The following is a 27,683-nucleotide window of genomic DNA, read 5'->3' as shown; positions in this document are numbered from 1 at the left end:
TTGCAACTAAGGGCTACTGAGACTTGGGGCATGAGGGCCTGCTCCTCACAGCTCTTACCCCACAGCATGCAGAGCTACCACGCAGAAGAGGGTAAAGAGCTGATAACAAGAACAAAATGTGTAGGACTTTCCTTCTGGGTGTGTTTATGGAACTGCTGTTGTGATTATCATCATTGCTAATGATCCACTACAGGAGTGTTTTCATGAAGTGTGGCCTAAGTTACCTTGATCCTTTTGTTGACTTCTATATGGTATCCAGGGTACCACCATCCAGGCCTGCTCCTAACATTTGTGGGTAGCAGGACAAGAGTGCAACAGCGGCCCACATACTTAAACATTATAAATCCAGCTAACAATCAAAGTTAAGAGCAGCGTGAATTATTTAAAACTTTAAAATGTTCCTTAGCCACCATATACAACTTCTGTGAATGCAGACTAATCAATGAGAGCTTCCTGAAGCTCAAATTGGAACACAAAGAGAAACAAGAAAATTATATTCTGTTATGCAAGAACCTACTGGATTTTTACTGTCTGAGAGGAAAGGTGGGACAAGTTAATTTGCCTTTATTGTTATTATTCCTTTGAATTTGTCTCTTCTTGATCTACGCACTTCCATGTCCATCTAAGCACACTGTCCATCTCCAATGACACAACCTTCATAGCATTCATTCAGAGTCACCTTTGTTTCGAGGATGTAGAGCAAAAGATCTGGAGAAGGATTTTCCTGGGCCCTAAATAGTATTAATCAAGTGAGTGGATGTTCATTGATATTAGCTGCTGTTGAGTTGGCCCTGACTCATGGCAACACCATCCACAATGGGATCAAACCGTTTCAATCCCTAGGGTTTTCAATGGCTGATGTTTTAGTCTCGAAGCTCCGCTGAAACCTGTTCAGCATCATAGCAACATGCAAGCTCCATGGACAGTCGAGTAGTGGCTGCCCATGAGGTGCATCAGCCAGGAATTGAACTCAGGTCACCTGCATGGAAGGTGCGAATTATACCACTGAGCCACCACTGCCCTCAAAAGCCCAGGCTTCCCTTGAGTAGGTGTTTAAGTTTTGTATTTGTGAGATATAGGGTGCTCAAAAGCATGGGGCCCCTCTTGCTGGGTTTAGGGGTGATACTGCCATTGTCAGCATTCTTTTATTTCATTCCATCTTTGGACATTAGATACAAAGAAATTAGTTAAACATACTTCTTAACTTTGTTTCACATACTTTGAACATGTTATCAGGAGGGACCAGTCCCTGGAGAAGGACATCATGCCTGATAAAGTAGAAGGTCGGTGAAAAAGAGGAAGACCTTTAACGAGACGGACTGACACAAATGCTGCAAGGATGGGCTCAAACAAAGCAATGATAGTGAGGATGACACAGGATAGGGCAGTATTTCGTTCTGACATAGTGTGGCTATGAGTTGGAACCAACTCGATGCCATCTAACAACAACACGCCTCAGTTTATGACACAATGTAACCTTTGGTCTGCTCAAGCTCCCTTTACCATTGGTTGTAAAATTCAGGCTAAGTTTTTGAGAGAGATGTAAGGGGCTATTAAATTAGACCAAATGTTCTACTAAGATAATGGTTCTCATCTGTTTTAAGAAATAAGACTTAAACATTCTAAGATGGATTCAGCTTAATCTCTTTTGGATTCTTGGTCAGAAACAATTATTGGGCTTTTTCTTTAATAACCTGTTGAGTTAATAACCTATCGAGGATCAGAAGGATCTACACAATTGGGTGTAAATAAGCATTTATAGAGGCGAGTGTCTAGAATTCACATGAGGAGAATATGGGGAACCAAGGAAGAAGAGCTAAACTTGGCTAGGCTGCACCTACCTGAGGAGCATGTGGTACAGCTCGTCCTGCATAACCATCAGTGGCTTGTCCACTGTGTCTGTCTCTGGCTGTCAGTCAGAACCCTTCTGTCTGGCCAGCACTCTCGGAGGGAAACCCACTGACCCTTCAATCCCTATGTTTCCTGCCCCTAGCTGTCCATTCAGCCACTGTAGCTGGCACCCCTAGAACCTGGACAACATTTCTGGTGTCTTCTCTCCTTCCCCATTCTCACTGTCTTCCCTGGAAGCCAAAGTCTTTGCTTATGGAAACTGTCACTCTGGCTGTGATCCATAGCAAGGGAGAATGGAACTGCAAGTGAGAACACTGACATAAGCTTACCTTGTGTGGCAACCATGGAAGTGTGCCCCTCAGGTCTCCTTTCAAAAGGGAACCTGATGAGAGGAGTGTAGTTAGCTGAAAGCCTCCAGCTGCTGTGCCTTTGGGATCTGTGGCTGTGTTTGAGCCAAGAGCACACTCTCCCCAGGCAGGTCCAGCCAATGAGGGTGCATGACAGGGGCACTAGGACCTGACAATTTCTGTCTAATGCAGGACTCCTCTATGGGTAAGCTTTGCTCTAGAACTCCCCATTGGACTGCCCAAGACTTACTTGGGGCTGTACTATTACCGTAGGCTCTTCCTACCTGATCTTCCTTTCTCCCCACTTTCCTTTCACAGGTGCCAGACCTGCATTGCGGTCCAAAGTCTTTCCCTGACTACTCCTTGCTCCTCCTCCCCTTCATCCTTTACAGACACTTCCTCCAATAAATCTCTTGTGCTTCTAACTCCATCTTGGTGTCTGCTTCCTGTATAACCTGAACTGACACAACTTGTGAGGAAGTCTGTGTTAGAAAAACTATGTGTGGTTTTTGAGCTGTTGACAGAGAAGTAGAAAAGTAGTTTGAGGGTAGGATGGACCAAAAGTTACCTGCCCAGGGCGACTTGGCAACCAGAGCATGGCTTGAGCAGAGAGTGAACTGGATAAAATGTACGGGCCCCTTGGTTTCTGTGCTTTTGTAGATCTAGCCCCTTTTCTGCAAAGACTATGAGGAGCCTGGGATCCAGGTCTGGGGCATAACTCCTTCCTTCAACTACAATTCTACCCCTGCCCCCACTACTTGCAGGACCTCATAGCAGGTGGAGTGCAACAAGGAGGAAACTGGCAGTGAGGGCCTCTTTTCCTTTGGCCAGCTTTCCTACACTAAACTTGTAGCTGTTGCTAATCACTTGTTCAAACTTCTCTTCAATGTCTGTCTTTACCTCTAGAATACAAGCCCTATGAACACAGGGATCATCTCTGTCCTGTTCAGAGTCGATTCCCTAGAACCAAAAGCAGTTTCTGCAAAACATAACGGGTACTCTACAATATTTAATGATGAATAAATAAATGATTGAAGGCAGAGTGGATCATATCTTTATACTTCCAGCAGCTATACAGGCAAGCCAAGAAACAAAAAAGCATCCCAACAATTTAGAATTCTAGCCAAAAATATACCTCCCTTGGCTGCCTTTCTAATGGGTATAGCCCTGTGATGTGTATGTTCACCTTCTCACTCACGAGTGCACCATCCTTTCTCTCTGTGTATCTGTCCCTGCCATGGAGATGCCATTCCTGTATTCAAGAAGATTTTCTTTCTTTCTTTCTTTTTTTTGTTTCTCTGTAGAAAGCCTGTTTCCCCACCCTCTGTGCCCAAACTTCCCCAAGAGGCCAGCTCTGTCTGTGTTGGCTAACATGTTTAGGGTGCCCCAAGATCTTCTGACTCCAGGAAAGCCTGTGAGATGACATTCCAAAGAATACTCCTCCCCTTCTTTCATTTAAATAATTACAGGTTGTTCCTCTTGAGGTTCTGAAAGAAGTTCCCCATGGGGCAAAATCCTTTGGGAAGGTGGTTCAAGCTCTGCTTTGGTGATGTGTGCTCATACTTAAAAAGCCATCGCCTGTCAATTATCTCCAGTACTGGGCAAGCCAGCAAGTAGTTATTTGTCAATACCAAGAGGAAAACAATAGCTACACTCAAGTAAGAAGAGTTGAGTTCAACTCAAGACTCATTGAGTTTTCACAGAGTGGAGGAAGTAGGACTCTCTGTCTACTCTTATCTCCACTGGGGACAAAGGGGAGAGAATGGGTTGAAAAAGCAGTAAGCTACACTTGGGCTTTTTTAAAATGTAAGTTCGGGTTGCTCTTGCGGAGTGTGTTGGATGTGCTCACAGAGGGGGATGTACTCTGGATAAAGTCCTTCGTTCCCTTCTTCCTTGGCCATCTCAGAACACTAAAAAAATTAAAGGGCAAGTTACCATACCAGGGATGAGTCCTTTCAACAAAAGAGTCTGTCTGTCTCTGATTTACTCACTTGCTCACTCTCTCTATTTTCCAGAAAACACTGCATAGGAGGAAATGTCTCCAAGATTAAGGTGGGAAAAGAGTATATTCATTCAATCACTCATTCATTTAACAAACGCTCACTACATGTGCATTGTGTGCCAGGAGTTGTTCTAAGAGCTGAGGATATGGCAATGAATAGAACAGACAAGTTCTCTGCTTTCACAGCTTGTGCTTTAATGGAGAAGAGAGGCAATAAGCAAGCACCAAATAGGTGAACAAGACAATTTTTGATAAAGATTAGCTCCAGGAAGACAAATCAGGATATGTAATGAAGATGATGGATTCTCTTTCGGGGAGTAGGGGGAAGGTTGCTAAATTGCATAGGTGATCATGAAAGATCTCACTAAGGAGGTGACATTTAAGCTAATATCTGAACAACCTCAAGGAGCCAACCATACAAAAACCAAGGGTCAATATCCTAAGATGGGAAAGAGCTAGGTATGTTTGCAGAATCAAAAGAAAATCCAAAGTCTTGTGGGAGAGGCTAACATTACATAATCGTATAAATACAATTGTTTTAAATGCTCCCCCCCCCAAAAAAAAAATCCAAGTGACTGAAGTACAATGAGCTAGAGAAATAGAACAAAGTTAGAGAAGTAGACGGAACCAGATTATGGGGTGAAAATAGCCAACCTGTTGTATCAATGAAAACTATTGACTTCATGCTCTTCTCAGTCTCTAGGTACCTAACACCTGGAAACCATGTGCACAGGGATCACTGACTGGTGATGGGCTGTGGGACCTGAGCTGACTTTGGTAACTTCCACAGTCACACATACATACAGTGTTGTTGTTGTTAGGTGCCTTCGCATCAGTTCTGACTTATAGTGACCCTATGTACTACAGAACGAAACACTGCCCCATCCTGCACCACCATCAGGATCATAGCTACGTTTGAGCCCACTGTTACAGCCACAGTGTCAATTCATCATGTCGAAGGTATTCCTCTTTTTTGCTGAGCAAGCATGATGTCCTTCTTCAGGGACTGGTCCCTCTTGAAAACATGTTCAAAATATGTGAGACCAAGTCTCGCCATCCTCACTTCCAAGGAGCACTCTGGCTGCTTTTCTTCCAAGACAGACTTGTTTGTTCTTCTGGCCGTCCAGGTATATTCAATATTTTTTGCCAGCACCCAAAATCTTCATTCCTGCCAAGTTTCTGACTGGTCTCTTCCATATTTTTTTCCCATGTTGGTCACACCAACAGAAGTGGCTTTACAAAGTCACCATTGCAAACCAACTACAGAAATTTCCATTTAAATAATTCATATTATATGGAGGGAAATGCTCAGTTCTCTACACTTCCCAGTGATGCTTCTGACTTCCGCATCAACTCTCCTGTTCAGCAGCATCAGGCTACAGACTGAATCAGACTCAAGGAACTCTCAGTGAAACTTCTCTTTGGTCAAGCCACATTTTGCAGTGTTTTACAGCACTTCCACTTGTTTTCCCTAATGATTGTTTCTTCTCCTGCTTTCTACTAACTACTAGAATAAGATAGCAATGATTGTGAGGATGATGCAGAACCGAGCCGTGTTTTGTTCTGTTGTACATAGGGTCGCTACTCGACAGCACCTAACAACATTAGAGTAAGGAGAGTCATTTGAGATGGGTTCTCTATTCACACTTCTCACCCACTTTAGGAATCTTAGTGCCAACATCGGGTGATCGTTCAACTTTAGCTGGGATATTTCCTCTATGAGGAGTTGACCTCCACATGAAGGACGTAGGTTCCTTTGTTGGACAACTTTAATTATTAGAAAACTTCATCTACCTATTCAATGGACATTTATCTTCCAGGAACATTCACTGACATGATATTTGAAGAGAGTTTTCTTGTAGCCTTAGCATCTTCTCCTTTCCAGGCTAACATAACCATTTCCTCAGCTGTTCTTCCTGGTGATGTTTCCAGTTTCTTCTAAGCCTTCAGATGTGCTTGTACCCATTAGGACTCTTGGTTACAAGTAACTGAAAACCCATACCAAATTGGCTTAAACCAAAAAGGGTATTTATGGGCTCATGTAACTTAAAAGTTAGGGAATGCTTTAGGACTATCTTCGTCCAGGGGTTAGTTTCTCTCTGTCCTTGGCTCAGCCATTCTTTGTGTTGAGTTTATTCTAATGCCCCACATGGTGGCCCTTGAAACTCCAGGCTTTCATCAATGTTTAAATATTATGCTCTCATTGTCTGGTCCTGAGTTACATTCAAGCTGGTAATGCAGGGGAAGGAATCAAGTGCATCTGGGACAGATGTACCAAACATGAAGGAGAGGTGGTCCCCGAGGGGAAAAATAGGTACAGCTAAAAGAAGAAAAAGTGAATAGATGCTTGCGGACAAAAACAACAGTACTCCAAAGGAACCCAGACTTTCTAGAGCCGTTGAAGGTGGATAAACCCCTGAAACTACCACCCTAAGATAACCAAAAATATCCCTGAAGTCTTAAAACCAAACAGTGGTTTAGCTTAACTAGTAATGAATGTTTGCCTTGAGCCTTGTGCTCTTTTAAGATCTATCAATATGGGATCAAATTGACAACAGCAACTCAAAGATTAGATAGGTACCTTAGGGAGCACTGAATTTATGCTGATGGGGGAGGAAAAACTCAGAAAAAAGTGGGTGGGAATGGTTGCACAATTGGAAGAATGCATTCAATGTGACTGAATTGTACAAGTAGAAACTGTCGAATTGGTGTATGTTTGTTGTGTATTTTCTGAATAACAGCCACAAAAAATAAAATACTAAAAAAAAAAATTTAGAGGTAACCACTATGTCCCACTTCTTCAGGTCCTATCTCCTGGTACTGTTCCAATTAAAGACCTCAAGTCTCCATCTCAACTCCTCTTTTTTTTCTTTCTGGGATCTATCCTGCCACAATAATACCAAGAATTGTCCAAGGTGTTTCATCCTTCCTTATCGTGAAAGTAGAACCCCTGAGGCCAGAAACTGGGTGTACAGCTGTTGCCTCTGAGGTCAACGGAGACTTCTGTACTGCCAGTGCCGCTGCTGCCTTCACTGCAGAGAGTGTCATATCACGGGTCACAGTGAAAACCTGTCACCAGCTGAGACTGAGCCTCCTACTCAGATGCTGCTTCTGGCAGGTTGGGATGGAGTCTGATTTCCTCCCTCCTCTGCCTTTCTCCCGCTCCCTGAACCTGGGTGCCACACACATAGCCGAGGGCTTCTCAGGATAGTCTGCCCTGGGCTCCAAGCATTATGTTGGTGGCTTCTTTCATGTCTGGGGGTTTTGAGGATGGAGAGAGAGAATTACTATTGGTGTAGACTGTTTAATGATTCAATTTATTAATCTTCCAAATTATTGAATGATTAAGATCTTATTAACTTTAAATGCTCCATATTTCTCTACACAGTCTCACAATACGTATACGGCTATAAATAAAACTTAACAAATTAAATTTTCTCTGACATTTCCCAATCGATTGAAAATTATTTAATCTCCTAAACATTTGCCATATTCTAAAATTACAAATCCATTATATCAGATTTTCTTAAATGCTTTGATAACGCCCCAAATATCACAGAGATTATAAAACAGATTATTTGACTTATGTTAAAACATTTACAAAAATGCTAGTACCTGAATTTATTTGCTATAATTGTTCTTATCCTCATTCTTACTTTGATTCTACTGTCTCATTGAAATTCTCTTCCTGAGGTTTCAGCACACAACAAACACTCAGAGTGGCCAAGATTGTGGGATGTGAGCTGTGAATTCTTGAGCAGAATCAAGGAACGGGCGCCTCAAATCTCACCCCCCGATAATTGAGTTTGTAATTGTGATAATTGAGTTTCACTTAAATTTCCCGGAATTGGAATTGATTTTCATTTTCTGAAGGGAGGTGTCTTTTTCCAGAAATGATAGACTTCTTAAATTTAGCCTACTGGCTTACCGGGTCCACTGCCTTGCCATATGGTACTTTGACTTGGTTAGCGTCCCTTATAGGTGTATCTGCAAGATTAGATCTAAAGGTCCCTCCTTTAAGGAGACAGGGGCCCAGTCTCGGCAGTTAGCCTAATCTTGGGGACACTTGGCCCCCGTAAGGACTTGGAACCCACTGCTGAGCTGCTTTGTAACTGATTGCTGTGAGTGGCCACCAAAGCTGGCCGATTTCAGGCCCTCCTTCACGGGCTCACTGTCTGTGTCCTCTCTGACCCTGGTCAGCTTGTCCTTGGTATAGCATCAATGTTTTTCAGTTTTACTTGGCTTAGCCACAGTTTCTGTGTTTATTCTTTTTTTATTTATACTTGAAGTACTTATCCTTACTTTCCGACATTTAATACACACACACGGTTATTATTATTTTTTTTTTATTAAAACTATCAACTGTGTGTTCATATATCCACTGAACTGTGTGTGCGCATTTATCTATACACACACACACAGTTGATCTTCATTATTCACAGATTCTGATTTGCAAATTTGCCTGCTCACTAAATTTTATTTGTAACCTCAGAATCAATACTCCTAGCATTCCCGTAGTCATTTTGGGGCGTGTTCAAAGCAGTGAGAAATGCGAGTCACCTGACAGGGACACATTCTCAGCTGTGGTTGAATAAGGTGACACCCTGCTTGCTTGTTTCAGCTCCTATACTGTAGAAAAAGTGTTTTCACAGTCTATTTGGTTTTACATTTTTTGCATTTTTGTGCTTTTTATTGGTGATTTTACATTCTAAAATGGCCTCCAAGCATAGTGCTGAAGTGCTGTCTTGTGTCCCTAAAGGGAAGTAGGCTGTGATTTGCCTTACGGAGAAAAAAATGTGTGTCTCATCAGCTTCGTTCAGTATGTGTTAGTACTATTGGCCATGAGTTCAATGTTAATGAGTCAAATATAGATTAAATAAAGTTGCTTTAAACAGAAAAAAAAAAAAAAAAAACACTCATAAAACAAACTTATGCATTGGTCGGTTGATGAAAATGTTGTGACCAGAAGCTTATAGGAACCTAACCCTAGCCCTGTAGTACCTCTGGGAGCGATGGTTCAATACCCACGAATTCAGTGTTTGTGGCAACTTTCTAGAACGTACATACCAAGAACAACGAGGCTCAACTTTTGATGCGCGAACTGTCACAGCTCAGCTGCTCCACGTTCTCTCAGCACAGCCTCCCTCGGACAGCCTAGAAAGCACCCTTGCCTGCTGCCAACAGTGAGAGGATGTGCTAGACCCATCCACATTTTTCCTTTTCGTTTTAGTGGAGAATATTATTAGGGACCAAAACCTGGGCACTAGAAGTGCATGAAAGGCTTGGGGGAGGGCAAAAGTGTGGCTGTTGTGTCATTTGGGGGGAAAGATTTTTTTTTAAGGAATGGCTTTGCACTAGTTTTTCCAGTGTCTCATGTCATGCTACCAAATCCTTCTTTTTATAGTTTGTGTTCTCATCAACCAACGCCTTTTTCTACCTTGACAAGTTATAGCTCCTTTGATCCATTCCCCAACCAATGCCACAGGGTGCAAGCCTGTGCCTGGAAAAGCCGGGCCAGGACAGGCTCCAGTATCCCTTATATCACAGACCTTCAGCTCTTTCCTCCTTTGACCTTTTAACTCACTGTAGGATCCCGGCCGTAGGCCCCAGCTCTACCTACTTGTACTTACAGTAGTTTTGCTTCAGGAGGTTCACTATAACTTTCAATTCTGCTTTATTAGAAACCTGCTTTATGGAAATGTCATTTGTTCTTTTAATTATTTGTTAGACTAATATGTGTATCAAAGGTAATTTGGGAAAGTTAGAAGATTACAAAAAGGAAATAAAAACTCCCCAGGGCTCTTGTTCTCTTTGCAGACCACCTGAAACAAAGCATGTTATTGTTGTTAGCTGCTGTCTAGTTGGCCTGACTCATGGTGACCTGATGCACAATGGAACAAAACGCTGCTTAGTCCAGCCCCATGATCAATTGCAGATAGACCCTTGCGATCCATAAGGTTTTAACTGGCTGATTTTCAGAAGTTGATCACCAGGCCTTCCTTCGAGGTGCCTCTGGGTGGATTCAAACCAGTAGCTGAGCGCTTAAACAATTACACCATCCAGTGAGTTTATACACAATCATGGTAAGCACTGTTAGCACTTTTTCTACTTCCTTCTAGCCTCTTTTTTCCTCAGAAATATACATTTCTTTCTTTCTTTTTCAGGGAGAGACGTCATTTATTTATTTATTTACATGGAAAATGGTACGTCTGTATTTCAATTTACATTTCTCTTATGAGAGTGTTTGAGCCTTCTTGAGGCATACATTTGATTTTGCGAAATTAGAACCATAATCCGCATTTCACTTTTTCCCTCTTAACTTTTTACTTTAACTTCACATTAAGTCATGAGCATTTTCTCATATTATCAAATATTCTTGGGACAGAGGAGTTTCTGACAGCTGCATGATATTCTGTCATGGGGATGCACCATAATTTATTGAGTCATTATCCTATTGTTGGCCAAGTAGTTTGAAATCTGGGAAACTGTAGATCATCTCATCTAAGTTTCTCGTTTTCCAGATGAGAAAAATACAATCCAAAGAAGTTAGTAATGTGTCCAAACACGGCCGGCCGGTGGGAGGCTCGGCTGGGAGCTGGACCTGGCAGTCCTGAGGCTGGGCTTCTGCTCTTGCTGCCGTCACACACTGCCCCCTGGGTCTCTGTGGGGCACTTTTGGAACCTAACTGTAGGGCACTGCCTACATTCTTGCTAAATTACACTGTGTAATTTGGGGCCCATTATTCCTGGCTGTCAGGATCATTTTTTATCTTCTGTCATACAGCCATTAGGTAATGAGGGACAATGTAGTCAACATAAGAAATTGTGGCTTTTTTCTCTATCAAGATTCATCTCCAAAGTCATCTCTGTGCCAAGGAAGGGGAAACGTTGTCATAACTTTTATCAGATAATTCCAATAGTCACTGGCAATTACAGGGGAGGATGCCAATTAACAGATCCAAGTCCATGTTTCTCAGGAGTCCCCTGGGTTCTGGTACTCTGTGATCAGCATTCCAGCAGGATGCCTGGGCTCTGCCCAAGGGCTAATGCTCAGAGGATGGAAAAGGACTAATTATTGGGTGGGGAAAAGGAGGAAAGGAGGGACTAACATTTGTGGCTGACTCTGTGCTGGGCTAAGGGTACCAGGACATGGTGAAAGGAGTATTACAAGAAGAGATTTCCTGGAGGGTGGGATCGGTGTGGGCTGGGGGTGAGGGGTGGGGTTGGGGGAAACAGGTAGACCAGATATCCCTTTTACTCAAATTAAGGAATATAGTCTCATTCTGGGGCTGTGTTGTCAAAGTCCAATTAGACATGGAGGAATTCATGATGATATATGAGGTTACTCTTGGAGAACTGTGGCTTATTCTAATTTTTCCTTATCCGAACTTTAAAAATGAGACTTCAACATTAGTGCCTGTCATCACTGGAACTGCTCTTTGAGTCATCTAATATAATTTTTCCAGATGGTGTCATTTTTCACTCCCACCTAAGTTATTTGAAATACAGCCCCTTTACAATGTGTCTTAGGAAATATCATAACTGGGCTTAGTCTGCATCAACATTGTTCATGTATTGCCTTTTAGAAAATGCTTAATATATCTGAATATGATTGGCAGGCACGACCGAATGTGATGATTTCTGTTTATGGATAATGTTAATCCACTGACCATATGGTTGTTTAAGTTTCTAGCACAAATTCCTTTTCCATGATGTTGCAATTCATTCCTGGATTGCTATAGTTGTATAATTTGTCAATGTGGAAAATGGGCTTTGAAATGTAATAGTCCAGAGCTAATATGGAGAGCGGCAAGAGAATTAATTGTGTTTGGAGAAGAGCTGTTTCCATGGAAACTGTATCTTTTGAGAAAGGCCCCTGGGTCCCTGGGCTGCAGTGTGAGTTGTACAGCCAGGTGATACAGCCTGGATTCCAGGCTCAGCTCTCACGTGAATTGCCAGGTGCCATAGACAAGTCCCTTAATCTCTTTGGGACTTGGTGTCCTCATCTGTGAATTGAAAAAGTCAGACTAGTTCAGCGATTATTAGACTTTGGGGTACCAAACCCAGTAATATTTGTTTTTAAGCTTTTATTTTAGAATAAATCTATATTCACAGAAAAGTTGCAAAGATAGTACGGAATATTCCCATATACCCTTCATCCAGCTTCCCCTAATGTTAACATCTTACAGAATCACAGTACAATTGTTATAACTAGGAAATTATCATACTTGCCATATTATTAACCAAACTACATGGTTTGTTTGGATTTCACCAGTTTTTTCATAGTATCCTTTTTCTGTTCCGAAATCTAATCCAAGATACCACATTGCACTTAGTCATCATATCTCCATATTCTCTTCTAACCTGTGGCAGTTTCTCAATCTTTATCATGACCTTGCCAGTTTTAAAGCTCACTGGTCAGATATTTTGTAGACTATCCCAACCAGTGATATATTTTTTTAAAAAGCAAAACAAAATTGAGGGACTAATGTAGGGTTGGAAAACTTCTATTTTGACAAACAAGGTATACCAATGAGGTCTTTGTGTTGCATGTGACATAAAAACTGACCTGACCTTGTCAAACAGAGAATTTATTGGCTCATGTAGCTAAAAAGTCCAGGGGCTTATATGGGTTCAGGATGACATTTGGATCCAGTTCCAACCTGTCTCTTATATCTCTGTCCTCTGAACAGTTGGGTCATTCTCAGATATACATTCACTACATAGTTCCAAGATATACATTCACTACATAGTTCCAGCAGCCCACTTGGCTATATCCACCCAGATGTGTGTGTTGGGGGAACAGCGGTAGGATGCTCATCTCTGTTCCAGTTTTCCAACTTACTGGCTGTGATTCAACCATCTGCCACCCCTGAGCCAATCACTATGGCCAGTAGAATGTGAGATTCTAATTTGCCGGGCCCAAGTCTTTCCCAACTCTACTGGCTCCACTAGGAGAACATGGACTGAGCGTGAGAATCAAGGTGGACTCCCAGTGGAAAATCAGAGTATAATTTTATCAGAACAAAGATGTAAAAAAGACATATCTCTACTTTATGAGGTTAATAAATTTTTAAAATCTACAATCACCATAATTTTCTAAAAGGAAGAATATTTTAATATCAAACAAAAAGATGAGGACAGTTATCTCCAAGGAGGAACAGTTATCAACCCTACACAGCTACATATTTTTAAAAGATATCTTAATTTTTTTTAGTGGAGAAAATTAAACTAAATAGTTTTAATTTAGGACTGCAAAAGATATTGTACAGGTAATGCTGAATTGCCCGTTTAAAATTTCTCACCTCCTCTGAGCTTACAATGTTAACAGAACCCCAGTTCTTCTCAGGTGTCACTCTCCTCCATTTACTTACGTGCTCCAGGAAAGTGACCCTGGCCCCACTCCAGAGGAGAAGGAGATCTTCATTAGTCAAAGGCAATCCTGCTAATTCCTTTTCCATTGCCAAGGTTTGGCTTAGAAACGTATATTTGACTCAATTTTAGTTAATGAAATGCGAGGGGAAGTCTGCCAGGGCTGAAGTGGACCTCTAGGAAAAGTTTCTTGGTTCTCAAAGAGACAGAGAAAAAAGATAATCTTATTTTAGCTTCTAATTTGAAGATAAGTTGCCCACCATCTTGTGACTATGAGAGGAGCCAGCAAACAGCTGAGAATGACACAGAGCCTTAAAGATGGACAAGAACTTGAGTTCTTAGTGATGTCCTTTATCTTTTGAACTAACCAACCCTGGAGCTGATGTGTGTTCCAGTTTCCATGACACAGATCTCTTTGTTGAGCTTCTATATTTGACAGCCAAGTCCAAAGTAGAACATGACATAGTCTGGTTCATAGCTTCCATCAGAATTATTGTTGAAAAATAATAGGCATTTTGGCAAAAACAGAAGTGGTACTCTTCAATACACCCCCAGTACAATATGGGACATGAGAGCAGTAGCTCCAATGTTTCTGTTTGCTCTTCCCTGTGATGGTTGGAAGAAAACTGTGGGGACAGGCCAGTGAGGGTCAGAAAGGGGTCTGCCGGGTACTCCTCACAAGCAACACATCCAGTACTCACTCAGGTTCCTGCTCACTCAATGAGCACAATCTGGAAGTGGTCCAAAAGGGGCACCTCTGCCTGGAGAACGTTTTCTCATGAGCAATCATTTGGGTACCCTGTGCTGAGATGATCTCATCTAAGACCCCTTTCAACTCAATCAGGCTAGTACTGCATGATGTAATGGAATGGAGGCCACCACACCAAGAAAAGTGGGCCCTTTCTCTCAGGGTAATTATCAGTCCATGGTTTCCCATCAAGAAATAATCTTTTCAAGGACCAAAAGAATGACAATGTGGAAGTGCAATGGCTTCCACCTTTAGCTCTCTATACGCCCACTTCTTAATGATGCATGTGAATAGTTTTTGCTTGCAGCTCTAGTTTTTTTAAAAGGGAATCCGTTTCTACTCCTTTCTTCCCTCCCATACGTATTTTCTCACGAGCAGATACATACTTATATGAATACTCTTAGAACTCTTGTGGATCCACATATTTTGGGCATGTATGTTATGTAAAGCCATTTATAGGGGTTTAATCCATGAATCACAAACGGAAGATTCTCATTAAGAATGGGCAGTGGCTTCTTTAACTTGCATAGTAGTTACGGTATTTGAAGTTGTTGCTGTTGTGTGCCGTTGAGTTGATTCCAACTCATAGGACAAAGTAGAACTATAGGACAAAGTAGAACTGTCACACAGAGCGGCTGGTGGGTTCGAACCACTGACCTTTCGATTAGCAGCTGAGAGCTTGACCACTGTGCCACCAGGGCTTCATATTTGAAGGTAGAAAACCATTTTGTAAGTGAAACTCATAGTTTCACAGCAGATTCCCTATTTTAATATTAAAAATTTGGATATGGTATTAATCTGATAGGATATCAGCACTTTGCTCAGCAAGTTGTCAGAAACATTTGTTGAGAAAATGAATGGCATGCCCCCCCCAAATTTTTAATAACTGAGTAAGCGAAATTGGGGTTTACAGCATAAGGACTTACAAAGCAGAGCTTTAAGGAAAGGTCAATGATTCCAGGATGAATAGCAAACATTCCTGGTTTGCTAAACGCTGAAACAATTTCAAAATTTCTCGATAGTCATTAAGCCTAAACAGGGGTGGGCACAATCTCGTGTAGATTTGGTATTTTTCAGTGAATGAAATTTTGCCTTTTGCAAACCCATTTTTAGGGGCTTGCTGTTTGTTTTTGGCAAACCACACAAAGTCCTCGGGGCCTGGCCACTGCCTTTGGTGCTGAGAGTCTTACACTTTTCCTCTTGGTCTCAGATTAGTTTTACTGAAACCCTATGTTTATGTGGGTCAAGGCTTCCTTTTTCCTTAAAAACTTTTTTTTTCCACTTTAAAAACAAACAAACAAACATACAAAAACCACTCTCTCATTTCCAGAAATTCCCCACATTTTTATTTCCTGTTGGCTTATATAGGCCATTTTTTGCTAAAGCAGTTTCAAAATGATTTCTTGAAGCGGCTATAAAGTTATGTAACTTTGCTGATTTAAAACTATCTTCTTTGTTAAATTCTTAACTGTTGAGTTTCTTTCTCTTTTTAGAACAGAGCTTCCTTCATAACTACTGATGGTCATAACGGTGAAACAGGCTAGATTTTACACCGTAATGATCTCACTATAAAAGAATGCCAATCCAGAACACAACAGAGAACCCCTGAGGGAGCAGGAGAGCAGTGGGATGCAGACCCCAAATTCTCGTAAAAAGACCAGGCTTAATGGTCTGACTGAGACTAGAAGGACCCGGTGGTCATGGCCCCTAGACCTTCTGTTAGCCCACGACAGGAACCATTCCCAAAGCCAACTCTTCAGACAGGGATTGGACCGGACCATGGGATAGAAAATGAGGTTCTTGGATCAAGTAGACACTTGAGGCTATGTTGGCCTCTCCTGTCTGGAGGGGAGATGAGAGGGCAGAGGGGGTTAGAAACTGGTGGAATGGACATGAAAAGAGAGAGTGGAGGGAAGGAGTGGGCTGTCTCATTAGGGGGAGAGCAATTAGGAGGATACAGCAAGGTGTATATAAATTTTTGTATAAGAAACTAACTTGATTTGTAAACTTTCACTAAAGTACAATAAAAATTAAATTAAAAAAAAAGAAAAGAATGTCAATCCATTTTTTTTTTCTTTTCTGATGGTGAAGTTTATGACATTCTGTTCTATAGTAGTTGTCATTTTTTGTGTGTGGTAAATGTATATATGTAATAAAACATTTGCCATTTGAACATTAATTACATTCAGCATGTTGTTCAGCCATCACCGTTATGTTTTCACACATTTCCATCACTCTTAACAGAAGCTCAGTGCCCCCTAAGCAATGAATCCTAATTTCCCCCTCCTTTCTACCTGCCGCAGGTAACCATAATCAACTTTGGTCTCCATACTTGCTTATTCTAGATATTTTGTATAGGTGGGGTCAAACAATATTTGTCCTTTTGTGACTGACTTATTTCACTCAGCATAATGTTACCTTCTATTGGTGCAGTAATTAAGAGCTCAGCTGCTAACCAAAAGGTTGGCAGTCCAAATCCACCAGCCACTCCTTGGAAACCCTGTGGGGCAGTTCTACTCTGTCCTATGGTGTCATTATGAGTTGGAACTTGGTTTGGATTCACGCTATTTCACACTAGACCCACTTTTGGGACTCTGAGGCGTAGGAGAGACTCATGGGCTCATTCCTGGGCTCCTGGGATATATTGTAAAGAAAAACACCTAGTACCAGGAGCCAGGACACAGCCCCAATTCTGCCCAAATGCAAATTCCTATCAACCCTGTGCCTTGTTTTTCGCCATCTACAAAGCCAAGGGCGGGTAGTGATGTCTTTGTGGTTCTTTCTGTCCTAGGTTCTGATTTCTTTCAGGCATCTAGACAGATGCAGAAATACCACAAACAGGTGGCTTTAACGAAGAGTAATTTATTTTCTCACAGGCTAGTAGGCTACAAGTCCAAATTTATGGCATCGGCTCCAGGGGAAGTCTTTTTTTCTCTGTTGGCTCTGGAGGAAGATGCTTGTCATCAATCTTTCCTTGGACTTGAAGCTTCTCTGTGCAGGAACCCTGCGTCCAAAGGACACACTCTGCTCCTGGTTCTGCTTTCTTAGTGGTATGAGGTCCTCTACTCTGCTCTCTTCCCTTTCCTTTTATCTCTTGTGAGATAAAAAGTGGTGCAGAACATACCCCTGGGAAACTCCAATGTAAAATTGGATCAGGGATGTGACCTGAGCAAGAGTGTTACATCCCACCCTAATCCTCTTCAGCAGAATCCAATCCTGCCTCATTAACCACAGGCAGAGATTAGGACTTACAACATATAGGAAAATTATATCAATCACGAAATGGAGGACAACCACACAATACTGGGAATCATGGCCCAACCAAGTTGACACATATTTTTGGGGGACACAGTTCAACCCATGACACAGACTATTCTATTTCTAAAGGCCCCAGAGAAGATAATTCTGGAGTCTATAATTTCTTTATTTTTTCTACCTAGTAACTCCATAAAAATTTCTTCCTTCTACCACATAAATCCTTTCCAATTCAATCAAGGTTGTGTCCTTGAAGTGGGGAACATATGTCCATTTCTGCAGTCACATCAAAATTGTCATTTATATGTTAATAATTATGGCGACCAAGGTTTACTGAGAAGAGACGTAGAGCATTCTACATCAGTCGATGCACAAATGTCAACTATTGATGTAGAATGTTTTACTTTTCCTTTTGATAAATGCTGGCCACTGTAATTATTAATTTTTTCTAGAATAAAGATTAGAGGTACAATGGCATGGTGCAAAGAGGATGGGCTTGGGGCTGGGGCAGAGGGCCCTTCAGTTTCTGAGGCTCTTGGCTTTCTGAACTTCACTTTCCCACCTGTAAGACAGGAACCTTGGTGCCTGCGTTGCAGGACTGTTGTGAGGGTGAACTGAAATAATGCACTGAAGTCCTCAGTGAACAGTGGCTGTCCTCACAATACATAATCGCACTGCAGCCTATGCCTGCTGTCCCAAGAGCTGGGGTCTGCCTCTACACCGAGTCCCTCAGGGGCACTGGGTCACCTCAAGAGTCCCTGCCATGCCTCGCTATGCCAGGGGGCTGATGCAATCCTTGGAGGAATACAATGGGTGGTATAAATCAATGAAAAAATTAAGTGAACACAGAGACTCAGAATGTGGCTTCCTGTGACTCCACTGGGGTTCTGGGCAGGGAGCATGTATTCGGAACCCGGTGGCCCCCTCTCTCGTCCTCCCTCTGTTTCCTGGGTTAATACCAAAAAAAAAAAAAAGAATTTTCCCCGAACTTTCCCATTCCTCCATGGCCTGGCTGCAAATGCTGAAATTCCATCCCTTGTTTGTTGTCACTTGCGGGCCGTTTCCATGGTAACCCAGATTCCAGACGCTGGCCCAGGGCCCACCACAACCCATCCATCAAAGTCTCCTTGGCAGAGGGAAAACATTCCTCCTCACTGGAGAACGTCAGAGAAGGCGCTCTCCTTCTCCCAGCAGCCCCCACCCACCCCTATTTGTGTGTGTGATTTGGGTGTTCTAGGTGGTTCTGTTCAACATCATTTTGGGGGGTGGGTGAACACAGTATAATAGCTTCCTCCATTTCTCCTCTCCTCATTTGAGCTGAGGAATTACTTTCTTGTATCAAACATTACACCCTTGGCAAACACTCCAGATGGTTCTCATTAAAATTCCAATTCAGTTTTCTTTTTTTCCATTTCCCTTAAACTGCTATCTCAAAAATAAACACCAGGTTGAGGACCCAGAGAGGGGTTGTGAGTATGCCAGCCTCAGTGAATGGAATCTTCTCAGAGCTGCCTGGTGTGACTGTGAAGCAGTCCCCAGCCCCTCTTCTTGCCAATGGCCACCTTTCCCTTCATGGGGCTGCTGTGGGTAGCAGACTTGCTACCCACACTCACCAGGGAGAGTTTGAACACACCTGGGTGGCATGTTTGATGGCAGAGGTGCTCTTGGTCATGGGCTATGCTGCAGAGGGAACTGGTGAGGGGGCTGCCGTTTACCCAAGTTGGTGCTTACCTCTGCAGGTGATTAAAGCTACTGGCCACGTTAGTGAGGAGACACCTGCTCCACCAAGCAGGTGGGAAGGATTGCCAACGCATCTTGGCCATAACTGCAGGTGAGCGAGCCACAGGCTTTGTGCCCACATCTGGGAAAATCCACTCACACAGTAAAAGTGCATGTGTCCAAGGATGTGCATTTAATGTATTTTTATTTCCAGCTTTATATTAAGAAAAATTTTAAAAACACAGAAAAGTTGGAAGAATACAAAATCTGTTGCTGTAAAATCAATTCCAACTCATAGCGACCCTATAGGACAGAGTAGGACTATCCCATAGGGTTGGAAGAGTAGTACAGTGAATATATCTCTCCACCTAGATTCAACAAGTGTTACATTTTGTCATATTATTTCTCTCTCTCTAAAATTATGTATAAGTATATTTGTAATTATATAGACATCGACAGGGAACTGCCAGAAATTCAAGCTGGATTCAGAAAAGGATGTGGAACCAGGGATATCATTGCTGATGTCAGGTGGATCCTGGCTGAAAGCGGAGAACACCAGAAAGATGTTTACCTGTGTTTTACTGACTATGCAAAGACAATCAACTGTGTGGATCATAACAAATTATGGATAACATTGCAAAGAGTGGAAATTCCAGAACACTTAGTTGTGTTCATGAGGAACCTGTACATAGATCAAGAGGCAGTCATTTGAACAGAACAAGGGGATACTGAGTGGTTTAAAGTTAGGAAAGTTGTGCGTCAGGGTTGTATCCTTTCGCCATACCTATTCAATCTGTATGCTGAGCAAATAATCCAAGAAGCTGGACTATATGAAGAAGAACGGGGCATCAAGATTTGAAAAAGACTCATTAACAAACTTAGATATGCAGATGATACAACCTTGCTTGCTGAAAGTGAAGAGGACTTGAAGCACTTAGTGAAGAAGAGCAAAGACTACAGCCTTCAGTATGGATTACACCTCAACATAACAAAAACAAAAATCCTCACACCTGGACCAATGAGCAACATCATGACGAAAAAAAACCAAGCCAAACCTGTTGCCATCGAGTCAATTCTGACTCATAGCGACCCTATAGGACAGAGTAGAACTGCCCCATAGGGTTTCCAAGGAGCGCCTGGTAGACTCGAATTGTCAACCTTTTGCTTAACAGCCATAGCTCTTAACCACTATGCCACCAGGGTTTCCAACGTCATGATAAACGGAGAAAAGATTGAAGTTGTCAAGAATTTTATTTAGCTTGGGTCCACAATCAATGCCCATGCAAGCAGCAATCAAGAAATCAAATGATGCATTGTCTTGGGCAAATCTGCTGCAAAAGATCTTTTTAAAGTGTTAAAAATTAAAGACGTCACCTTGAAGACTAAGGTGCGCCTGACCCAAGCCATGGTGTTTTCCATCACCTCATATGCATGCGAAAACTGGGCAATGAATGAGGAAGACTGAAGAAGAATTGACACCTAAATTATTGTGTTTGTGAAGAATATTGAATACGCCATGGACTACCAAAAGATTGAACTAGTCTGTCTTGGAAGAAGTATAGCCAGAATACTCCTTAGAAGCAAGGATGGTGAGACTTCATCTCACATACTTTGGACATGTTATCAGGAGGGATCAGTCCTTGGAGAAGGACATCATCGTTGCTAAAGTAGAGTGTCAATGAAAAAGAGGAAGACCCTCAACAAGATAGATTGACACAGTAGCTACAACAACGGGCTCAAGCAGACCAACGATTATGAGGACGGCATAGGATAGGGCAGTGTTTCGTACTGTTGTACACAGGGCCATTATGAGTCAGAACCTACTGGGTGGCACCTAACAACAACAACAACATTTCTTTTGCTTAGACATTTGAAAGTTGGAAACTTGCCTCTAACCATAATAACCATTTAATTTTTGTAGCAATTTAAATTATACAATACATAAATAAATTGTTATTGTAAAATATTCAAACACTACAGAAGTTTAGAGAGAATAAACAAAAGCCCTGTACAGGCCCCTCTTCATCCTTTTCCCCTCCCAAGGGTAGCTTGGTTTGTGTCCTTCCTGATCTTTGTCTGTATTTATACAGACATGTGCATGTTTAGGTAGAAATATATACTTTTGTTATACGTGTTTTTAAACAAAAATGAGATCATGCTCTACATGCTGGATTTTTTTTTTATCTCAAATGTCTATTTATTCATCATTCTTCATATATATGTATATATATATAATATACATATAGATATAATATATATTATATAGAGAGAGAGTCATGGATTGAATTGTGTCCCCCCAAAATATGTGTCAACTTGGTTAGGCCATGATTCCCAGTATTTGTGTGATTGTCCTTCATTTTGTGATTGTAATTTTATGTTAAAGAGGATTATGGTGGGATTGTAACACCCTTATCCAGGTCACATCCCTGATCCAAAGCAAAGGGAGTTTCCCTGGGGTGTGACCTACACCACCTTTTATCTTTCAAGAGATAAAAGGAAAGGGAAATGAGCAGAGAAAGGGGACCTGGTACCACCAAGAAAGCAGTGCTGGGAGCAAAGCATGTCCTTTGGGCCTCGTGTTGGGCCATGGAAAAGCTCCTAGTCCAGGAGAACATTGATGAGAACGCCTACAGAGAGAGAAAGCCTTCACCTGGAGCTGATACCCTGAATTTGGACTTTTAGCTGACTTTACTGTGAAGAAATAAATTTCTCTTTGTTAAAGCCATCCACTTGTGGTATTCTGTTACAGCAGCACTAGATGACTAGGATATATACATACATACGTACATATATATATATAATTTCTTTTATTTTGTTGTTGAGAATATATACCACAAAATTTACACCAATTCAACAGTTTCTACATGTACAAATCAGTGACGGTGATGACCTTCTTTGAGTTGTGCAGCCATTCTCACCCTCCTTTTCCGAGTTGCTCCTCTCCTATTGACTTAAACTCAACTGTCCCCTAAGGTTCCTATCTAATCTTTCGAGTTGCTGTTGTCAATTTGATCCCAAATAGATAGATCTTAAAAGACCGTAATGCTCAAGGCAGACATTTTTTACTAGTTAAGCTAAACTATTATTTGGTTTTAAGAAGACTTTAGGGATATTTTTGGTTTAAGGTTTAAGGATGATCTCAGGGCAATAGTTTTGGGGTTTCATCCACATCTGGATTTTCTTTTAAGAATTCCTTGTTCTTAAAAGATAGTTTTGCTAAATACACCACACATCAACAGATATTTTCTTCTATACTACAAAGATACTATTCCACTGGCCTCAGGCTTTCACTTTTGCTGTCTAGAAATCTATTACTAGACTGCTCTCTAAGTGATCCATCTTTTCTTTCTGGACACTTTTAGGATTTTTTTTTTTGGCCTTTGATGTTCCATGGTATCTATTGCTGCATAAAGAGTCTGAGGGTGGTGCAAACAGTTAATTTGTTCAGCCACTAACCAAAAAGTTGGGGGTTCAAGTCCACCCAGAGGCATCTCGGAAGAAAGGCCTGGTGATCTACTTCCAAAAAATCAGCCACTGAAAGCCGTCTGGAGCCCATTTCTACTCTGACACGCGCGGGACTGCCATGACTGGTTTTTACTGGCTATTGATGAATAGGAGTTCGCACCAAAGCTTAGCGGCTTAAAACAATAAACATTTATCTCACAGTTTCTGTGGGTAAAAATGAGGTTTTGCTATTTGTTTTTCACTTGGAAATATATCTGGGATCTTTCTATATTAGTACTTGGAGCTCTTTGACTGCTGTGGCATATTCAAAAGAATGTTGTAGAATGATTTTCTTAATGAACATCTTAATTTTCTTGATGGACGTTTCAGGTATTTATCATTATTTATTTTTCCATTATTCTCAGCGATGCAGTTAATATCCTTGACACGTGTTTCTTTGAGGACATGTACAAGTATTTCTCTTTGACGGATACTCTGAGGTGGAATTCCTGGGTAGAATGCAATGAACATTTTCCGTTGAGATAGATACTGCCAAACTGCTCTTCAAAATGGTTGTTCCAATATATACAACCACCAAGGTGTATCTAAGAGCCCATTTCCCCACACTCTCGCCAACACTGAATTTTGTGAATTGGTTTAAGTTTTGACATTCTGATGGGTGAAAAGTGATATCTTTGTTGGTTTAATTTGCATCACTTTGCTTATTGGTAAGGTTGATCATTGTGTCAGAGTTCAGCTATAGATAACAGAAGCCACTCTAGGTAGCTCAAGCAGAAAGAGATTTAATATATTGAATTGGGTGCTTAAAATTTTGTCAGGTGGGATGGGAGAGCAGGTTCTAAGGCTGAGCTTCTAGGACTGACTCTCAGAACACCAGCTCAGAGCTGGCCCACGAAGGGAGCTTCTTTTCTGATGTGACCAGGACCTGGGGACTCAGGAAGCTGTGCCCCACTGCTGACTCCAAGGCCACACTACCTCTTCAGCAATGTGGAAACCAGGAGGCCTCAGCCACACCTCGTCTCTAGGATCACACTGCCTCAGCTGCAAGATGGATGTCTTGCACCCTGTCTACACCATCCTTGAAAGCTGGAGACTGGATCTAGACGTTGAGATCTCTGCTACTGTTGATGCAGGGAAAAACTAAACCAAAACACAGCAATAAGGACTCTCTTAACCCTTTGTGCCAGCTGTCAGTAGATCTTTCGAAAGTACATCTGCTCAGAGGAAGCCAGGCAGGCCACATGCAGAAATCCCAGCTCTAAGAGAGTCTAGAAAATGTAGGCTTCAGCCTTCCAGACTCCAGCCTGCAGTGAAGGTGGCTACAAGGTGGTAGGCATGGAGCTCAACGAATCAATCTGAAATATCTGCCATAGTCATATTTCATGGTTTTTAGCCTTTTGTGTCTTTTTTTTTTTCCTGTGAATTGCTTGATTATACCAATTTCTTGTTTTTCTATTGGTGTTTCTTTTCCCTATTCATTTATAGAAGCTTTATGTATTATTGGAAAATAATCTTTTGCCTGTTATATACATTGTAATTACCATTTATTGCTTGTCTTTTAACTTTATACTTTTATCTTGGAGAAATTTTAAGTTTATCTACTTTTTACTTGCTGGCTCCTGGGTTTTATAGCTTTCTTAAAAAGGCCTTCCATCCCTCAAGGCTGCTAACGTATTCATCCACATTTTTTCTTAACCCTTTCATGATATATATATATAGAGAGAGAGAGAGAATGCTTTAGGTGAAAGTTTGCAGAGCAAATTAGTTTCTCATTCAAAAATTGACACACAAATTGTCCCATGGCATTGGTTGCAATCCCTGCAATGTGTCAGCACTGTCTCCTTTCCACCCTGGATTCCTTGTTTCCGTTAGTCCATTTTTCCTGTCCCTTCCTGCCTTCTGATCTTTGCTTTTGGGCAGGTGTTGCCCATTTGGTCTTGTTTAATTTACTGAGCTAAGAAGCATGGTCCTCAGGAGTTTTATTGTTTGTTTTATAGGCCTGTCTAATCTTTGGCTGAAAGGTGACTTTTGGGAGTGGTTTCAGCTGAGTTAGAAGGGTATTTGGGGCCATAATCTTGAGTGTTCCTCCAGTCTCTCTCAGAGTAGCAAGTCTGGTCTTTTTTTGTGAATTTGAATTTTGTTCTATGTTTTTCTTCCTACTCTGTCCAAGATCCTCTATTGTGATTCCTGTCAGAGTGGTTGGTAGTGGTAGCCAGGCACCAGCTAGTCCTTCTGGGCTCAGGTTGGTAGAGGCTGTGGTAGTTGTGGTCCATGAGTCTTTTGGACTAATACTTTCCTTATGTCTTTGGTTTTCTTCATTCTCCTTTGCTCAGGATGGGATGGGACCAATAGGTGTATTTTAGATAGCCACTCACAAGCTTTTAAGATCCCAGATGCTAGTCACCCAAGCAGGATGGATGTAGAACATTTTCTTTATGAACTATGTTATGCCAGTTGACCTAGATGTCCCCCGAGACCGTGGTCTCCAGCACTCAGCCCCAGTAACTCGGACCCTTAATGTGTTTGGATGTGTCTTGGAAGCTTTTATGAAAAAACTGGAATTGAATCAGAAATGATAGAATATGTCATCACCCTAATACACCTTCCCAAATCCCCTCTCAATTCCTGGATGTCCAAAGTCAAAAGGCCACCTATTCCACAAAGCTTTCCTAAATTCTTTCACCTGGTGGAGGTCTATTCTTCTTCTGACTACCCTCTTCCCTGTCATTATATCTCTTCATCCACCGACCCCATTCATTCATTTGTTCTTTTTCCCAGTCAATATTTATCAAGCATTTATTGTGCCACAGTCACACTGACCACTTTCTTATACTATAGCTCTTTGTAGGATTGTCTTATGTGGTCTACCACACTGCAAGCACAGGCAGAATCCCATCTCTGCTCCAGCTTTGCATCTCCCAGAATGCTTTGCACAGAACTGGTGCTCACTGCTCAATGTTAGAGGGGTGAAAGTTACTGAATGCAGACACAAGTTTTAACACACATTCCAAATCTTTGTTCAAAACTAGTGAGAGTATTTTTTTAAACCTAAGAAACCTAAGATTTTCTGATTTTCACAATATCTACATTATTATTTTAAAAAATGTTTTTCAGAAGGATATAAAATAAAATGTGACAATTTCCTCCTTGGCCAGTCTAATCTTCCCCCCAGAGGCAATCACTGCCCGTAGTTTGCTGTCTTTCCTTCAAGTCTTTTAAAAACATGTTTATGTATGCTGTCAAGTTGATTCTAACTAATAGTGACCCCTATAGGACAGAGTAGAACTGCCTCATAGGGTTTCCAAGGCTGTAATCTTGACGCAAGTAGACTGCCATATACTTCTCCCACAGAGTGACTGGGGGGTTCACACCATGGACCTTTCAGTTAGCAGCCAAGCGCTTTAACCACCGTGCCACCAGAGCTCCTTCAGATATACCTCCATGCACGTTAATTATTTTTGAAGTAGGACATATATTGAGTTATATGAAGCAAATGTAAGGATAAAATTATGAATTTATAAAGTAAATTATGATGTTTAATTTAAACGTGTGTAAACAACAATAACAAAAAAGCCTGTTGCTGTGGAGTTGATTCCAACACAGCAACCCTATAAAAAACAGCGTAAAACTGCCCCATAGGGTCTCCAAGGAGCGGGTGGTGAATTTGAACTGCCGACCTTTTGGTTAGTAGCCATAGCTATTAACCACGGTGCCACCAGGGCTCCTTAAATATGTATAGTTCTTTATAATTACAAAACAGTTTTGAATACATTTTACTCATTTCCCTCCCCCAGCCCCGTGGTGTAGGCTCAGAGAAGTTGACAGACAGGCCCCTGGTCCCACAGCAGGTAAGTGGTGGAGCTAGCCAAGTCTTTGGCTCCTAATTCATTGCTATTTCTATTATGCAAGAAAATCCCTGAGGGGATGTAGACCTCCAATTCTAGTAGAAAGACCAGACTTAATGGTCTGACTGAAACTGGAGGGACCCCAGACATCATGGCCCCCAGACTCTCTGTTGGCCCAAAACTAAAACCATTCTCGAAGCCAACTCTTCAGACAAAGATTAGACTGGACTATAAGACATAAAATGATGCTGCTGAGGAATGTGCTTCTTAGCTCAAGTAGACACATGGGGCTATGTGGGCAGCTCCTGTCTAGAGGCGAGATGAGAAGGCAGAGGGGGACAGGGAAATACAGGGTGGAGAAAAGGAGTGTGTTGTCACATTGCAGGGAGAGCAACTAGGGTGTATAAGTGTGTATGTAAGTTTTTATATGAGAAATTGACTTGAACTGTAAACTTTCACTTAAAACACAATTCAAAAAAAAAAAAAAGAAAAGAAAATCCCTGAGAATTATTTGGGAATGATTATTTACATAATGAAATTACTCTTTTTTTGATTTCAGAGTGTCAATATAGAATTCCTTTAAAATGCTTATTTTAAATAAATATTTTATTATATTGGAAATAAACAATAGTATATTTATTGGGTGCTTACCATGTGTCTGGAACTGTTCTAAGCACTTTGCTTGCACTGTCTCATTTAACCCTCCCGTAAGCCTATCACATAAGCAGTATTGTTAGCCCCATTTTTAATGAGGAAACTGAGGTTCAGAAAGGCAAAGAACTTGCTTGGAGACGGGCAGCTGGTGCATTGTTTGGCTGGGTTTCAAACCCATGTCTTTCTGTCTCCAAAGTCTGTATTCTTAGCCACCCTACTTTGCAGCCTATCTACACTTTATTATACATAATTTTAAATAAGTAACTATTACGTAAAACAAAACAAGTTGTGAATCTGAGATGAGTTGACTTTAAAAGTGTTTGCAATATGAAAGAAGAAAGGCAAGTCTAATGCATATCAAGTATTAGACAGCTACTTGAATAAAAGGGAGAAAAAACAGCAAGAAAAGGAGAAATAGGAATATAC

General features: G+C 41.4%; 1 protein-coding gene across 1 annotated transcript in view; it reads left to right on the top strand.

Moving 5' to 3' along the window:
- Positions 1-27,683, top strand: part of CEP63 (centrosomal protein 63) — a 131,026-nt gene that overhangs the window by 14,903 nt on the left and 88,440 nt on the right. The window contains exon 2 of the mRNA XM_049870313.1: positions 26,553-26,606. The gene's annotated coding sequence lies outside the window, so the exon portion shown is untranslated. The remainder of the gene's footprint in view (positions 1-26,552; positions 26,607-27,683) is intronic.

This window comes from Elephas maximus, chromosome 26 (assembly GCF_024166365.1).
Source record: "Elephas maximus indicus isolate mEleMax1 chromosome 26, mEleMax1 primary haplotype, whole genome shotgun sequence".
In the NCBI taxonomy this organism is placed as follows: domain Eukaryota; kingdom Metazoa; phylum Chordata; class Mammalia; order Proboscidea; family Elephantidae; genus Elephas; species Elephas maximus.
The sequence above is the reverse complement of the archived record's forward strand: the minus strand, read 5'-3'. Positions and strand labels throughout refer to the sequence as shown.